The sequence below is a fragment of the Gymnoscopelus braueri genome, assembly GCF_963280865.1.
Source record: "Gymnoscopelus braueri genome assembly, chromosome: 21".
NCBI classification, from domain to species: Eukaryota; Metazoa; Chordata; class Actinopteri; order Myctophiformes; family Myctophidae; genus Gymnoscopelus; species Gymnoscopelus braueri.
This window is the reverse complement of record NC_137623.1, coordinates 16,095,932-16,113,422: the sequence shown is the minus strand read 5'-3', so window position 1 is coordinate 16,113,422 and position 17,491 is coordinate 16,095,932.

Here is a 17,491-nt window from a genome sequence, read left to right as displayed (position 1 = left end):
TATGCCCATAAATGAAGTCTTCAAGAGGCGTCCATGAGATGAGATTAAGCACAGCTGTCCACCGACAGCCTGGTTTGGTTTGATATTAGACCAGACTGGACAGTGGACACTGTGTCTCAAACCAAACGAGGCTGTGCGTAAATGTGCAGTGCAATAAACAAATTGATGCTATTATTATTATTATTATTAATATTACCCTATTATTATTATATTATAATTTAGCGCATTGGTGTGAGTGCGCTCCCACGGACGGCCTGGGTCTGTCTGTCTGTCTGTCTGTCTGTCTGTCTGTCTGTCTGTCTGTCTGTCTGTCTGTCATGAATTCATTTTCTCTCTATCAACCACCGATATCAAGCGAAAATAAAACTTCGCATTTGGAAGCTTTTCTGGCAGAGAGCTGCTTGAGTGCGTGCGCTCACCACCTGGGAGTGTCTGTCTGTCTGTCTGTCTGTCTGTCTGTCTGTCTGTCTATCTATACATCTATTTAAATATCTATCTAACTATCTATCAGCAATAAGGCCTAGCTGCCCCCCATAAACAATATGAGTCCAGTAATGACAGCCCCGAATTTAATCTCACAACGCGGTGATCAGCAACACATTGTTGTGAGCTTGTAGATCTGTAACGCTGACTGACACCTTTTGATTAATGATGCTTGCATGCATGTAGGAGGTGGGTTAATAATGAATAGAATAAAATCGGGTTCATTCATAGCGCATGAACCAGCACAGCATGCGCCCTATCCAAAATAACAGATCTGCAGGCAGTCGACACACCATGTCGCAGTGCGTTGATAGCTTGTATGTCTGTCTTTTTGGGTAGGCGTCGCACGTTACGCGCCGTACTAATAGACAGACAGATAGACGGACGGACGGACGGATGGACGTGTGTGTGTGTGTGTGTGTGTGTGTGTGTGTGTGTGTGTGTGTGTGTGTGTGTGTGTGTGTGTGTGTGTGTGTGTGTGTGTGTGTGTGTGTGTGTGTGTGTGATGCGACGCGTTGTAAGCTTGTATATCTGCTATTTTCACATAGCCTATAGGTATAAAATAGGGCTAAAGTGGTTAATGTATGTTTCATAATATCATAATATATATCTGACAAGTAACTAAAGTTTTCAAATAATTGTAGAGTCCACAACTTTGTGTAGTGTGTCTGTCTGTCTGTCTGTCTGTCTGTCTGTCTTTCGAGTACATGTATCCTGACATATTGACCAAGCCCAAGTGCTTTGATTCTTTTTTTTGTTTGTTTCACTGTAGGATATTTTTCTGTTTCATAGGTAGGCCTACTTTTATTTCTACGCCACTACATCTGAGGAAAATATTGTACTATTGTACATTGTGAGCATTGTGAGCTTGTAGCTCTTTTTATTTTATTTTTCTTCTTTTTTCCTCAAAATATTGTATATAGAAGAACCTGTTGTTGTTGTTTTTTTGTGTGGAACAGGAACAGTAAAGTCCTCTATTGATACTGGACATTATTGTAACAGAGTATTTCTTCATTCATTCATTGAATATTTTCTAAAGCAAAACTTTTCCCCCACTCTGCAAATCGTTCTGAAGCTGAAGGTATAGGGTTCATTTGGATATGTGGGCACCTTTTGAATGGGTTGAACCCACTAATGTTGGGAGTCCTTTTGTACTGAAGAGATGAGCGGAATATTGTGTATGTAGCGCCCCAAAGATGCGCACAGACCCTGTAGGTTTAGCTGCTTCTACGATGACGTAGAGCGTGGCTGGCACACGGCAGGAAAAGTGCCTTTTTATTAAAGCTCCTCTTCTGCACGCCTCTTGCTCTTGTTCCTCGGTGGACAGCGAATCCCCGCATATTGTTACCATTATCATATTGTGAGATATCCAATCCAAATGTATCTATTAGGAAGACGCATTTTCTTTGAGGATTTGCATTGTGCTACCAATGGCACATTCTCAAGCACGTTAATCGTTTATTTCTTGCTGCGCTGTTGTAATAACTGCAGTATTTACGCACAGCCTCGTTTGGTTTGATATTAGTCCAGACTGGACAGCTGTGCGATCTTATGGACGCAAATGACACAAGGAATTAACCGTCTCCCTTCTGCAGATTGTAGGACAATTATAATCACAGACATTTGTTGAGAATTAGAGAGAGGGAGCCTTTGGATTTTGTGCCGCGCTGCCCTGCAGCCCCAGCAAAAAAAAAAAAAAAAGGAGGTCTCCAGTTCAAATACTATCATTTTTGGGGGGTCAGGGCCTGAAAAGGTTGAAAACCACTGGTTAACCGTGGTGAAGTGTTGGATATTGTCTCCATAGACTACAGGCTGCGCTCACAGAGATCCCGACCGTTACGCAAGAGAAGGAAAGGACATAATAATAATAATAATAATAATAATAATAATAATAATATTAATAGTCATAAGGGTAATAATAATAATAATAATAATAATAATAATAGTCATAAGGGTAATAATAATAATAATAATAATAATAATATATATTAAGGGTAATAATAATAATAATAATAATAATAATAATAATAATTGTCATAAGGGTAATAATAATAATAATATATATTAATAATAAAATAGCATGACATAATAATAACAATAACAATGATAATGATGATAATAATAATAATACTAATAATAATAAGGGTAATAATAATAATAATAATAATAATACTAATAATACTAATAATAATAATAATTGTAACAAAGTAGCATGATGGGGGGGTCCGTGTTTCTAAGTGTGGGGGGGTCCGTGTTTCTAAGTGGGGATGTTTCTAAGTGGGGGTGGGTCCGTGTTTCGAAGTGTGGGGGGGTCCGTGTTTCTAAGTGGGGATGTTTCTAAGTGGGGGTGGGTCCGTGTTTCTAAGTGGGGATGTTTCTAAGTGGGGGTGTTTCTAAGTGGCGGTGTTTCTAAGTGGGGGTGTTTCTAAGTGGGGACCTGTCCCCTAAAGGAATCCATACAGGGAACTTTGGGAAGAAGAATCTACAAGTTGTATTGTATTTTCTACAGGCTTTTGTGTGCCTGTGACAATTAACTTCTTTTACTATTTGACACACCTTTTTACCTACAATATCAGGACTGAGGCTAACAGAAGTAAAAGTGTTAGCAAAGTTAATGACGGCTCTTTATTCATAGTCTTCTAAGTCAGTTTGGGTTTGAAATTTCTTGAAAGCTGTATTGAGACCAAAAAACTGGAAAGTCTTGAGAAGGTTATTTGACTCCAAATTAAATAAATGCAGTTTATCGAGGAATGGAAGCAAATTGTTTTTAGTATCTTCATCTACTGTATCCTTTTTAACAATGACAGTATTAAGAACTTCTTTAATTATTCTTCGTACATCCACAGTTTTCTTCTTGGTAACCAAATTATCAATGTCATGAATGTTTGTTCCATCATAAACTTTTAGTTCCATTTTGTTCATATCCACCCAGAGAACTCCATGATTGTGACCGGCTCCTCTACCTTTGAATTCCAGTTTGGTTGAGTAGTATTCTACGGACATTGGATTGTGAGTGATAGAGTCATTTGATCTCTTATCTCAATTATCATAATGTGTCTAGGGTCCTTTTTTTTTTTAACTAAATTTTTATCCCGCGATTTTGTAACCCTATTTTTTACACCCAGTGCCAATTCTCTATGTAATCCTGGGCACTACCTTCCCTCTGCCAACCTAGGGAGGCCAGGGCCGAGCTCATGCCTCCTTCAATGCATGAGAGCCAACTGACCTTCTTGTCACCTGACAGGGGAGAGTTTCCCTGGTTGGACGTAGCGCGTGGAAGGAACACGTTATTCCAACCAGTTCCCTTCCCCTCCATCAGGCGCCCCGGCTGGCCAGGGGGAGGCAGTATAGTGACCAGGATTACTGCATGTTTTTGTGAGGGTACCTACCCTAGGAGACACGGGGAGAACATACAAACTCCACACAGAAAGGCCCTTTCGCCAACCCCACCTAGGGTATGGGCACTGATGACGCGGAGGAGAGAACACGCCCCCAGCGCCCACAGCGTCCCCTGCGGGAATCGAACCCAGGACCTTCTAGCTGTGAGGCGACAGCACTACTGTCGTCTAGGGTCCTTAACCTGGTTAAAATGTCCTATTAATTATGGTCTCATAATGGGCCTGTAATACTTTGTCATGGTAAAAGTACTCTGTACTCTCAGTCCCTCTGTCTGCCAGCCAAGGTCAAACGCATGCAGGCTTTCTCTGCGGCAATCTTTTGTTTTAAGAACACTGTATCTAGAATGCTCTTCTCTACAGCTGTCTCCCTTTAGTGTCAACCAAATCTTCCCTGACCAGTGACAGGTCAGAGCAGTCAGATGTCAAACGTGTTTGACCCAGACATGGGGACGCTGTTGTCCAGAGATAAACTGTCACACCATCATCCTCTATCATCATCTACCATCATCTACCATCATCAGACGACGACGGAACCTCATCGCTCTCCACCAATGGCAGGATTACACCTCCGACGGCTGGACGATTGATCTGTCATCCTATGATGTCATATGTTTATGTTACTGGACTCTGTTAAAAGCTACTGCTTTCTCTGTTACACTACAGAGAGACGCGACCGATGATGCGGAACCATACCTGTGATATACTGTAACCTTCTATATCTCTCTGATCTGAATACAAACATGTTTCCTTATACCCTTGGCTGCCTGTCTGAGTCTGGTTTTTCCTTATTGTCTCCGTGCTACAAGTATCTGTACTTTGTGTGGGTCTAAGGTGAAATTCAACTCCATCAGTGAGAATTCAGTATAATTTCTTGAATGAAGGTCTGCACTCTGTGTTTGTAATTTCTTGTTGCAGTTACAACATTCTTTCTGAGAATTTCATGGATTGACTGAGCTTCTTCTGTTTTCAGATATTCTTTTAAAGAAAGAGAACATTTACCTCCGTTGAAAAAAACTTTTGTTATTTCTTCTTCATTTTCTTCTCTTAAATAATTATCTTTGGTTATGTTTTGCAAGACATATTCAATCTTCAAATTATTTTCTCTTAAAATGCAAGTGATATTTTCTTCCCAACGCATGTCCGCACAGCTGACAGTGAAGAAGAAGTGGAATGGACCAAGGTTGTCCAATCTTGCCATCATTTCATGTTTACCTTTTTTGTGGTAACTTGGAGTATTAGAGATATTGTCAAACACAGAAAAAGCATTTTCAAGTTGGTATATAGTTTCTCCTGCTGTTGATGTGGACTTTTTTCCTCTCATGAATGAAACATTAATATTTCTTTGAAGCTGTTTCTTTTCAATATAGGCCAGTGCTGCAAAAAGGTAGCTGGGATCATCTCTGAATCTTGAATCCATGTTTCTCAGTCTTTGAATGAAATAGTATTGATCAGTGAGGTTGGCTTGTCTTGGATGGTGTAGGTTGAATTTTCCATCAGGATGCTTCATTGGAAAAGCCATGGAATCCCAATCTTTACTGTGAAGGATATTTTCTGGAATTTTTCCTTCACCAGGTGCAAATGTAATTACATGAGATCCTATATGTTTTTTTTCATCATGAAATGCTTCCGGGAATCTTGGTGTTGCACAAACTGATTGGTCATAATCAATTTGAAACTTTCTGATTGGGTCATTCTGCCTGTATTCTGCTTCCTCTTTTTCATCTTCATTTTCTACATTATTAGTGTCTGTTGTAATGTCATCAACAATAACATCAGCAATTTCATCTTCATTTACATAGAGCAGTTGTGAACCTGTTGGATCTGTATGTTTACACCCTTCTTTAAAGGTTAATGGATCTGTGTAGAATTGATAGTGAGGATTTCCAGTGTCTTTTAGAAATTGCATTGCTTGGAATAGCTGCTCAGGATTTATAGTTGTGTAGTGAACATAATTTTTGTATATCTTTTTACGTTTCAGCTTAACATCAATGGTAGTTATTCCTGCCTGAGATGGAGTTCTGGGAAGAGTGTGCAGAGTGTTCATTACGTCATTGTCTTCTATGGGAATATTAATAAGTCTGTCTCGTGTAGCTGGCATTAATGAAGTGGGAAGTCTATTATCTATTGAAACAAAATCTTTTTGGCAATAAGATTGTTTGCTAATTCTGTCAGCTGCAGATTTTTGGGTACAGAGGTTACTTTCAGACCATTAGCAGCAGACATAGGTGGCATTTCTCCCTTTGTAAGATATCTCTTACAGGTGTCACAAAGATACCAGTTTAAAATAAAATCAATTTAAACACTGAACTTTGGATTGTTCAATTTGCTTTCAAATATTTATTCAAATAATCTCTTATTTTTGTCATTGCATGCTTTCTCAATAGTGTTCCGGACATTGTCATCAATGATGGAAACTCCTTTGTCAAACATCATTTGTTCACAACAGCAACATAATATTGGGCCATATTTGACAGTGGTTTTGAAGTTTTTTAGCCTCTGTTGTTGTGTAAGTCCTTTGGCCAAATCACCACTTCTAGGAAGACTCTTGCTTTTCTCAAACATCTTCCATTTACCGATTATCTTGGCCACTGTGTAAGAAATCTTAACTGCAGCGGCAATTCTTTTGTAAGTTTGGCCAGATCTGTGCTTTGCCACAATTCTGTCTTTGAGCTCTTCTGGAATACCCTTTGATCTTACCATTTTCATTTTATCCTTTTCCTCTTTTCCCATTTCAAACATAGCGATTTTTGGGTTCTTCTTTACGTTTCCCACCAAGGCTCGTCTCTTACATTTACGGATTATGTTGGTAACTGTGTTCTTAAAAATCTTAAGTTTACCTGAAATTCTTCTGTAACCTTGGCCAGATCTGTGCTTTGTCACAATTCCATCTTTAACCTTTTCTGATATATGCTTTGATCTGAAAGGGCCACTTCTAGGAAGACTTTCTATTTTCTTCTCAATATCAGTTTTCCCTTTTCTCATTTCAGCCATAGTGATCTTTGAGTTCTTCTTTACTGTTCTCACGAAATGGACAGCATCTAAGTTAAATATACTAGTGTCACATCAAAGTGGTTTTAGATTAATTTCATCATATGTATCACTAGCCAATCACAGCATGTGTCTTGCTAGCTCAGGTGGGCTGCGGAACACGGAACTAGGCATTACTTTGGTTACACCTGGCAGAGTGCTGTCCTCTTAAGGGGCCCCGGTTTGGCGTGGGGGCCCCCGCAAAACTGCATCTTCTGCAGTTTCAACTTAGAAGAATTCAGGGATATAAATGGATTTGTACCACCAGGTCCCTGGGCCGAAATTGGCTTATATACCCCTGTCCCCGGGCAACTAGCGCCCGCGGCTGTGGGTCCAGACTCCGGGGGGGGTGCTTAAAAGTGGGTCCCCGGGTTCGGATGGAGAGCCAGGTAGAGGACTTAGCTGGGCTCTGGCTGGGCACCCCGGTGGGGGCCGGAGGCTCCCCGGGCCGCGTGGAGAGCCGGGCAAAACCCCATCTTTCGCCGTTTTGACTTCTGGACATAGTCATTTTCACAGATTTTGACTTCTGGACATAGTCATTTGGAGACATTTTCCACAATCCAAGCCATAGAGGCTGCATTGATCGATCGATTGATCGGTTTGATCGGTCGAACACTTAACCCCGCCCCCCGGGCCCTCCCCTACCCGCTCTGTGGGCGTGGCCTATCGCTTCGGGGGGTGTGGTTTAAGGATAAGGATAATTCCTTTTAACAGGTCGTTCATGAAAGTCCTTGCGGTCTTGTTTCCAATGAGAACCTGTGAGCAATTAGGGGTTAAGAGTCTTGCTCAGGGACAAATTTCATTTCATCGACACATATGCTGGACTGGTCTGGAATCGTACCTGGGGCAACCAGGGCCTCTGGCTCCCTAGGCGGGCTCACTAACCACTCAGCTATGGCCGCCCCTAGTTTGAAGCCGGGGGCGTGGCCTATCACCCGGGGGCGTGGTGTGTGTGGTTTGATGCTGGGGGCGTGGCCTATCACCATGGGGGCGTGGTTTGGAGATGTGGGCGTGGCTTATCGGCTTGGGGGCGTGGTTTACAGCAGTGGGACTCACAAATAGCAGATCTACAAGCTCGTAGATCATAGCTCTACGGGCTTGTAGATCTGATATCGGCTGGGGGTGGGCGTGGCCTATCACCCTGGGGGGTGGTGGGGTCTGAAGCTGTGGGTGGGGCCTATAATCTCGCCTCGGATAGACCTCATAGGCTAAGATACTGCCGCTGCGCAGGAATGATCAAAGAGTGTTTAGACGAGGTATTCTACTGGAGGACGTTGTCACCTCACTGACGGTTTAATATCAAACAGTATTAGGTCTAGGCTCTATACCAGGAGCAAAGTGTGGTTATTTACTCACGTGTTCTTTCAACAAGGGGATAGGAGGTGCACCGTTACCGGCGGCACTGCAGTGCCGGGTCAATGCGTGGAGTGAACGGAGCAAGCCCCTGTTTCAACTCCCGAGTTCAAAAATCCGCTTAATATGTAGTCCCCATACAGGGGACATATCAGATATTAAACTGATAAGAACAGATTTTTGTCTCCGCCGTAGGTGGAGAATATGTTTTCGCTTCGTCCCGCCGTGTGTGAGCAAACATTGTTAGCCAAGCTAACATTGGGCAAGCTCCACGTGACACGTGTCAATTTGTTGACACCAATGCCTCTGATTGGCTAGAGGGACGCGTGACGAAATAAAATTCTATAAATAGGTGTGTCACTTCAAAAAGCCCCTACTTTTTGAAGTGAGGTAAAACAGGATCAATCAGACTTGATTGGAACAGTACCTTCAGTAAGTCCAAATCACCCGTCTGTGCGTGTGTGTGTCCCTCTGAGAACACCTAACATTGGTCAAGCAAAGGCGCAGAAGGCCAAAGCTAAGAAAGCATACTCATCTACAATTGTAACACAGAAGAGAACTAGAGTTGAAATGATCCCACAACAAAGCCGAAGTCTTAATACGTGTCAATATGTTGACATCAATGTCTCTGATTGGCTAGAGGGATGCATGACGAAATACAATCCTATAAATAGGTGTGTCAATTCAAAAAGCTGTTTACGTTTTTGAAGCGAGGTAAGACAGGATCAATCAGTCTTGATTGGAACAGTATCTTCTAGTCCAAATCACCCGTCCGTGCGTGTGTGTGTGTGTCCCTCGTGCGTATGTGTGTAACATTGGTCAAACAAAGGCGCAGAAGGCCAAAGCTAAGAAAGCATACTCATCTACAACAGTAACACAGAAGAGGACTAGAGTTGAATTGATCCCACAACAAGGCCGAACCCTACTGTATCTCATTAGTTATTGCTATGATAATATAATTGCTATAGTCTGCTGGCGGAGACTTGTGCTCCGAGGAGCACATTTTCTAGTTTTAATTATTTTTTATTATAAAACTTCAGAAATAATACATTTTACAACCATTTTCCTTTCACTGTTTCCAAAACACCCCAAAACATAATCCACTTCCCTTTGCCAAAACCTTCAAATAATGTATACCACATCAAAAAATGCCTCCGAACCCCAAAAACCCTGGCTCTCAAACCAGCCCCAGCCCACCCTTCCACCTTTCCAACGCGGCATGATGCCCCCACTTTTCCACCTCCCACTTAATTCGACCAACCAGGTCTCCCTCCACCCTCCTAACCACCTCTTCCGCCCCCCCGTCCCTATTGTGCTGCACGCACTCCTGCCTGCTTAGCCACAGGCCCCTTTTACATAGGCTAATACTTAGCATTATCAGGAACCTCTCCCTCTTGTTCCTGACCACCGCCCCCAGACCCCTCTCCACCTTGTCCCAGTCCAACACAAACCTCCTATCTACCCTCCTCAACAATTCCCCTGCCCTCTCCCACATCGCCCCTGCGAAAGGACAGTCCCACATGACGTGCCTCACTGTCTCCCCGGCCGCACATGCCGCCCGGGGGCATCCAGGAGACCTTGCGATGCCATGCCGGTACATTTTGTCCCGCACCGGCAGACATCGGTGCAGTACCAGCCAATTAAAATACTTGAGCCTGTTGTCTAGGCCCCGCGGCTGCACCCCCAACCACACTGCAGCAGGGATGCCAACCACGGGAGGCTCCGCCACCTCCGACCTTACCTCCGACCAGAGTACCCTCTGCTCCAGGCCAATGGCCCGGTCCAAGGCTACAGGCTGAGCCCGTAGCCACCTCGCCGCATGTTGGTAATGCGGCGGTAGTTGCTCCACCCGGGGGGTCAGGTTGTTCCAGACCATCAGGGCCCTTGCCTGGTTAGTGAAGAACAGACGCATGAAGTAGCCTGATGGATGAACCACCGGAGCGGCCAGTTCCCTAAGTAAAAAATAAATGAAAATACAGTCCAGTTTCAGCGGGAGGTGTGGCACATCTCTCCCACCCTCCCCAATGCCCGCCAGCATCCGGGCCCTCGCCACGATCCTCAGGGGCCCTTCGCAGAGAGACAGCCCCCCTGGTACCTCCGTCCTTCCTTTCCAGCGCCCAAAGAACTTGACCGAGGACTTGGCGAGATTGAGATCTGCACCAGACGCCCGGCCAAATTCCTGGAAAAGGATCGGGTTAAGCAAGCGTCGCGTTCCAGTAGCAGGGTGGTGTCATCTGCGTACTGGGTAAGCTTGACCCTCAGGCCTCCACTGCCTGGTACCAGGATCCCTAACACACCAGCGTCAGCCCTAATGGCTTCAGCCAGGGGCTCCATATAAAGGATATAGAGAAGAGGCGAGAGCGGACACCCCTGTCTCACCCCTGAGTGCAACCTGAAGAACTCTCCAAGGTTACCATTAACAGAAACAGTGCTCCCCGCTGCTGCTTACAATGTACGCAGCCACCCAACAAAAACCCTACCAAACCCTAGCCTATCCAAAACGCGAAACAAAAAGCCCAAGTGAACCCTATCAAACGCCTTTGCCTGGTCGAGACCAACCACCATTAGTGGCAGGTGCCTGTCTTCCGTCCAAGCGATGACGTCCCTTATGAGGAGGAGATTCCACCTCAAGGAACGCCCCGCCACTCCACACGTCTGATCCACATGGACGACGTAAGAGAGCGCTGTGCCTAGCCTGTCCGCAAGGACCTTTGCTAGTAGTTTGTAGTCAACACACAGCATGGTCAATGGCCGCCAATTCCGCAAGTCGGAGGCATCTCCCTTCTTAAAGAGAAGTGAAATCACCCCCTTAGCCAAAGACCCTCCCATAACCCCTGTGCGGAGTACTTCGGATAACACCTCAAGAACCACCGGACCAAGTATCCCCCAAAACTTGAGGTAAAACTCAGCCGGCAGCCCATCGATGCCAGGCACCTTCCGCCTTGCCATTCTTCGAAGGGCACTCTCAAGCTCCGCGAGAGTGAGCGGGGCCTCCATAGCTTGCGCTATGTCAAGCGGCACCCGCCGGGTTAGGAAATCCAACATCACCTCCCCTCCCCCTACATCTATCTCTCTTTCAACGAAAAAGGATCGGTAGTGGTGAGTGGCGACACGCACCATCTCATCCACCCCCGTCACAACTCTACCCTGCTCATCTCTAACCCCCGTGAGTACATGTTTAACCCTCGCCGCCCGTACAGAGCTGAAAAAGGCTGCGGAACACGTCTCGTCCTTCTCCAGGAAGTCGTGACGTGTCCGCATCAGGTACCCACGAGCCCTACGTTCATAGACGTCCCTAAGCTTTGCTTTAAGGGAGTCACAAGCCCGCTGGTCTACAGTGCTACTTTCGTTTCCGAAAGCGTACTCAAGCTCGAGAAGACGTTGAAAACGAAACACCTCCCTCCTCGCCTCCCGCGCCTTCCTTCTACAGTACCTAACCGTAAACTCTCTGATCCGCTCCTTGGCTACTTCCCACCAGTCAATCACACCCAGACAAAGCTCCCTGATCCCTTCCAGGCCCCGGAAGAAAACAACAAAACTGGCCACGAACTCATCCTGTTCCAGGACACTGGAGTTTAACCTCCAGTATCCCGGACCAAAGACCGGCCCATCAGCCCGGACACAGAACAGCACCCCATCATGGTCGGAGAAAAACGTCGGAAGGACCCTACCCGACAACAGGCTCAACGATTCCGAAAATAATATATAGTCCAGTCTCCTGGACACCCCCTGTGAGTTTCGCCATGTGGGACCATCCATTCGAGGGGCGACAACCCTCCCCCCATCCACCAACTTAAACAATCTCAGCATAGACTCCAGGTTTCGAACACTTGTGTCCCCTACTCCCCCCAACTCACAATTGAAATCCCCCCCCCACAATAATCGGTCTATTTGTAATGCAGAAATTCACCAACAATTCAAAACATTCCCCCCTCTCCACCACCCCTTGCGGACCATAGACCCCAAACACCCTTAGCTTCCACCCCAAAAAATCTATATCCGCCCCCACAACCCTCCCTTGGACAACCACAAAAACCTCTTCCACCCTCACCTCCCTGCTCCCGAACAGGATCCCCACCCCAGAAGAATGAACCCCCCCAACACTCCAAACTGACGCCCCCCACCCCCATTCTCTACTGAAACCCTCCACATCTCCCTTGTCCTTCAAATGCACTTCCTGTAAAAAATAAATAATACATTTCTGTTACCCCAAAAAATCAAAAACCATTCTCCTCTTCACCACATTCCTTAGCCCCCTCACATTAAAAGAACCCACATTTATGGACCCGTTATAATGGTCATTATTCAGTTCAAGAATGGTAGTCAAAATGATCCCTCGGGTCTACCTGATCCACCGGGTCCACCCGATCCACCGGGTCCTCTTTGTCCATTATTCCTGCCCACGAAAGGGGCTTCTTGTTGGGCATCCCCCCGCCCCCCTCACCGGCACTGTCCGGAAAAGGCGACACAGGGGGGGGAGTGCCAGCACTGACCCCAACGGCAAACTGGGAAACACCTCCTGCTGCGATGGGACGTCCTCCGAGGCCACTTCAGCCCCCCCTGCCCCTCCTCCACTTTTTTTTCCCCTTTCTCCCTTTTTTGCCCACCTTTCCCCTCCCTTTTCCACCCTCCCCCTCTTCTTCCCTATCCCTCTTAGACCCCCTTTCCTGCTCACCCGCCTTGTGTCCATTGCCGCCCACTGCCAGGCCCGCCTTCTTCACCTTCCTCGCCGCCCCCTTGTTTGCTGTCGCCGTCAAGGACAACAGCCCCTCCATCCCGTCTTCCTGACCCGAGTAGTACTCCTCTGAGCCATCAGCCACCACCTCCTCCACCACCGTCTGCTGATGGACTCCTTCCTCCGCAGCAACCGATTGGCCCTCTCGGCCCTCGTCTCCTGAGGAATCCCCAGCCTCGCCTCGAGGTCTCCCGATGGTTGCGTCGGCGTATGTCCTCTTCCGGCCTGGGCAGTCCCTCCGGATGTGGTCCGCCTTCCCGCAGCCATGACAGCTCCTCTGCTGCTGGTGCGGGCAGTCCGCTGCAACATGGCCAAATGCCGTGCAGACCCGGCACTTTATGAACCCACAGGCTCCGTCTCCGTGGCCATGCTTCCTGCATCTTCTGCAGTACGCAGGCTGTCGAGCATAGTATAGGAAACCGCGATCAGCCGCAATGTTGAAAACCGCGGGGGGATGCATCAGCCCATCCTCGAACCCTGGGTCCTCGTTCAGGAGGACCTGGAACTGGGTCCTCCCCGTCCAGATACCCAAAAGGTCCAAGATCCTCCTACTCCCTGGTAGCACCTCCCCATAGCAGGACAGAAACCCCACCAGTGACTCCCTCGTCACATATGGATTATACATATTGATTGTTATCTGCCGGAAATTTGGCCTGTCCAAGTTCACAATTTCGTAGTTGGAAAGCGGCTTCTCGCCAGCTCCCAACATGCATCTTTCCAAGACATCTTCTGTAATTCCCACATTCGAAAACGAAACATCATAGCTCCTCTCCTGAGCATTTGTCTGCAAACAATAGATCTGTTCGACCTTCAGCTTCAAAACTCCAATCAACACTGACCTCGCGAACACTTCACGCTGCGTCATCATGGCACTCTTCACGCTCCAGCGAAACCTTACGGTGTTCCTCAGGCCCGCCTTGGGCAACGATCCTGCCGTGGTGTCCATTTCTCCTTTTCTCCTTTAAATCCTCCGCACTGATTCTGCCGCAAACTCCACCCTCTCAGAAAATGTAAACTGATAAGAACAGATTTTTTTTTTCTTTCGAAACATTTTATTGAATCATTTACTTTCAGAAACAATACAAATTTTCAAACTTTTCTTAAAAAAAAATTGGGCTATACATATGTAAAAAACTCATGCACATAACCAAACAAAAAACAAGAAAACAGTAGCACATCCCATGACAGGGCTACAACCAGTACTGCCATGTATGACGTACAGCCACTAAAACCAGAACATTATTTTTTTCTTTTTTTCTCCCGCAATGTTAGAAAAAACTAAACTATTTTTCACAACATTTTCAGGTCCTAAACATGTGTCAAACGTGTGTCATAATCCCAATCCGCCTACTTTGGCTATTCAATCCGCCTACCGATATTTCTCGGTTCGTAACCGAGTAATATCTTTTCCTTCCCATCACCCATTATATACATTCTTCTCACCAGCGTACCCCCTGCTTCCTTGTCGGGGCACTCACACAGGATGTGAGAGGGATAGTGTTCACATGTATCGCAAGGATAATACGGACAGTCAAATTCTTCATGAGTCCTATCAAAACAATGCGGGCATTTCTTTCTTTGTGGCTTTTTTGAGGGCTTTTTTGCGGCTTCCGGTGAGGCCTCCGATGGGACCTCCGATGAGGTCTCTAATACTGAGGTCTCCAGAATGGCCGCCGATGATGCCTCTTTGTCCTCGTTTTTCTTTTTTTCCTTTCGTCCTCCCTCCACACCCAGAGGAATGGGGGGGGGGGGGCTGGTGGAGTGGACACTGGATCCTCAGGTGAGGGCGGGCCTATAAGGCACCTGGGCTGTCCTGTGTCAAAGGCCAACCTTGTCACCACCCTCTCACCAGACATTTTTTCCCCTCCCTCTGTCAGTGGCTGGTCTCTTGCCTCTCCTCGTCCCCCAGGGGGAGTGAAAGAGGCGGGTCTGCTCTCATCCCACCTTGGGCAATTCCCAATGAGATGATCTGTCACCCCACACCTGCCGCAGTGCTTGCGTGAGTGTGTTGTAAACTCAGTCACCTTTTCTCCTCCCTGCGTCAGTGGAAGGACCGCCTCCAGGGTTGTCTCCACTCTTCTGGCCTTTGAGGCCTGGGAGTCTGTCTTTTTTTCATGTCTCTCTGCTCCAGTGGCTGCAGAGATCTCTGCTGGGGCCTCCTTCCCCCCACTTTTCGGTGTTGTCGGTAGTGGCCGCTTCTTGCCTCCCCCCTCAGCCTGGGAGGAAGGTCCAGGAGCGCCCGCCTCATTTTCACCTCCTTTCCCGGGCCCTTCACCTTCTGCTCCACCCTTCTTCGGGCAGTCCTTGACCAGATGGTCTGTGGCATCACAGGCATGGCAGGCCTTGGGCAAAGGACAGTTCTTTGTTTGGTGTTCCCTCGACATACAGTGATTGCACCTTCTTCCAAGGTCACAGTTTCTCTCTGTGTGCCCCCCTACTCTGCACTTTTTGCAGAAAGGGGGCTGCCTTGCATAGAAACAGTACCCCCTATCTGCTCCGATGGAAAACAAAGCAGGGGGGTGAACCAAACACTCATATCCTTTTTTATCCGTTCTCAACCTCACTGGGATCTGGGTCCTCCCAGTCCAGAGACCCAAAATGTCTCTTTGTTTCATAGGGGGGGCCAAAACCTCCCCATAGTTCTACAAAAACGCAACAATGTCATTTTCCGGAACATGTGGATTAAACATTTGAATTGTTATCATTCTATAATCCATTTTGCTCAGGTCTTCAATCAAAAACTGTGACAAAGGCTCCTCACCCTTTTTCATCTTGCATTCCTCGATCATCATTTCCATCGTCTCCAGAGTATGAAAAGTCACGTCGAAGGATCCCTCTCGTGGATTGTCCTGCAGACAGAGGATCTCGTCCACCTTCAGTCCTAGGCACTCCATCAAAACGCTCTTTGCGAAAAGCACCCTGGGGGTCGCCGGTCCATCCTTCTTCCTCCAAGCGAAACGCAACGTGTCCTTTATCGGCTCTCTTAGAAGCGTCGCCATCTTCCTCAGCAGTCAGTTCCAGCCGGTCTCCTCCACGTCTTGGCCTTCTGATAAGAACAGATACTACACTTGATCTTAGCCAAAAGGCCGAGAAGCGATAACCCCTTAACTGACTGCCTGAACGATCGCAATCTCCGCTGATTCCATCCTCACCCGGCCTGACACCCACTAGTCCCCTCCTTTTGGCCTCATGAAGCTGTGGGCGTGGCTTATCGGCTTGGGGGTGTGGTTTGCAGCGGTGGGCGTGGCCTATCGGCTTGGGGGCGTGGTTTACAGCTGTGGGCGTGGCCTATCACCCTGGCGTGTTTGATTGATTGATTGAAAATGTTATTAGGCAAAAGAATGTAAAACAACACAGTTACATTTATGATACTTTTGTCTAAAAGGTCCGATCAAAAAAGTCCTTGCGGACTTGTTTCCGTTGGGGTCCTTGAATTAATTTCATAGACATAAGTGTGGTTTGAAGCTGTGGGCGTGGCTCGTAGATCTGATATCTTCCCTGCTTGCCTTCCTGCGGCAAATCATACTTTGTCAGCTACTGTAAAGTAGCTACAACGAGACGTCAAGGCCACAGAGTGACACAAATGCGCTCACGCCTACCTTGACCTCAAACATGCCCGCATACCACTGCTCTCCTTGTCATTTCTGGGGGCGTGGCCTATCACCTTGGGGGGGGGGGGGGCAAATCATGCTTTGTCGGCTTCTGTAAAGTAGCTACAACAACACGTTAAGGCCACAGCTTGTGCAAAACTCACTCAAAGGTATTTGGTTTTCAACACTTCATCGGGGGAGAGCGTGAACGCAGTCCCCACTACCAGAAATTATGCAGTCGAGATTCCCACATTTGGGGAATTCGCACGGGTCAGCAAAGCACGGAGTGCAATGGCTGAGCCTCGCCGTGGGTGAACCACTTTCACTTTCACTTTTTATACATTTTATTGAGATTTAGTCAAAAGTTTACAGACAGTTATTCCATACAGGCATTCATTACGTGTTCATAACAAGGTTACACTTTAAAAAATTTTTTTTTTTTACAATACTTCTTTTAATATGTCATACACCAAACCAGGTCTCCCAACTTTCCATAATTCATTTAGCTCTCTGTTTTCAAATTTGGTCTTGTCCCTTAGGATATAATCCCGGGCTATGGACACGGCTAGTTTAGCCACAGACTCATGGGGCATACTAAACTTTTTAAAAACAAGCAGGTTTCTGCATTTCCAGATGGCATCCTTAGTGCAGTTGATCACCGCCCACCACCTATCCCAATTGTTTTTGTTGGTACCATTTAGTTCACCATACATAATGTCATTGGCTGTGGGGTCCCTATATAGGGCAGTCAACCAAGACCTCAGGAGACCCCACACCCTCTGAGCATGTGGACAAAACCAGAATAGATGCTTGACATTTTCATCCGATTTACATGTAATTCTGGGACATGCGCTGCTTCTGGAGCATCTCCTTCCATGCAAAAAGGCCCTTGTGGGGAGGCAGTT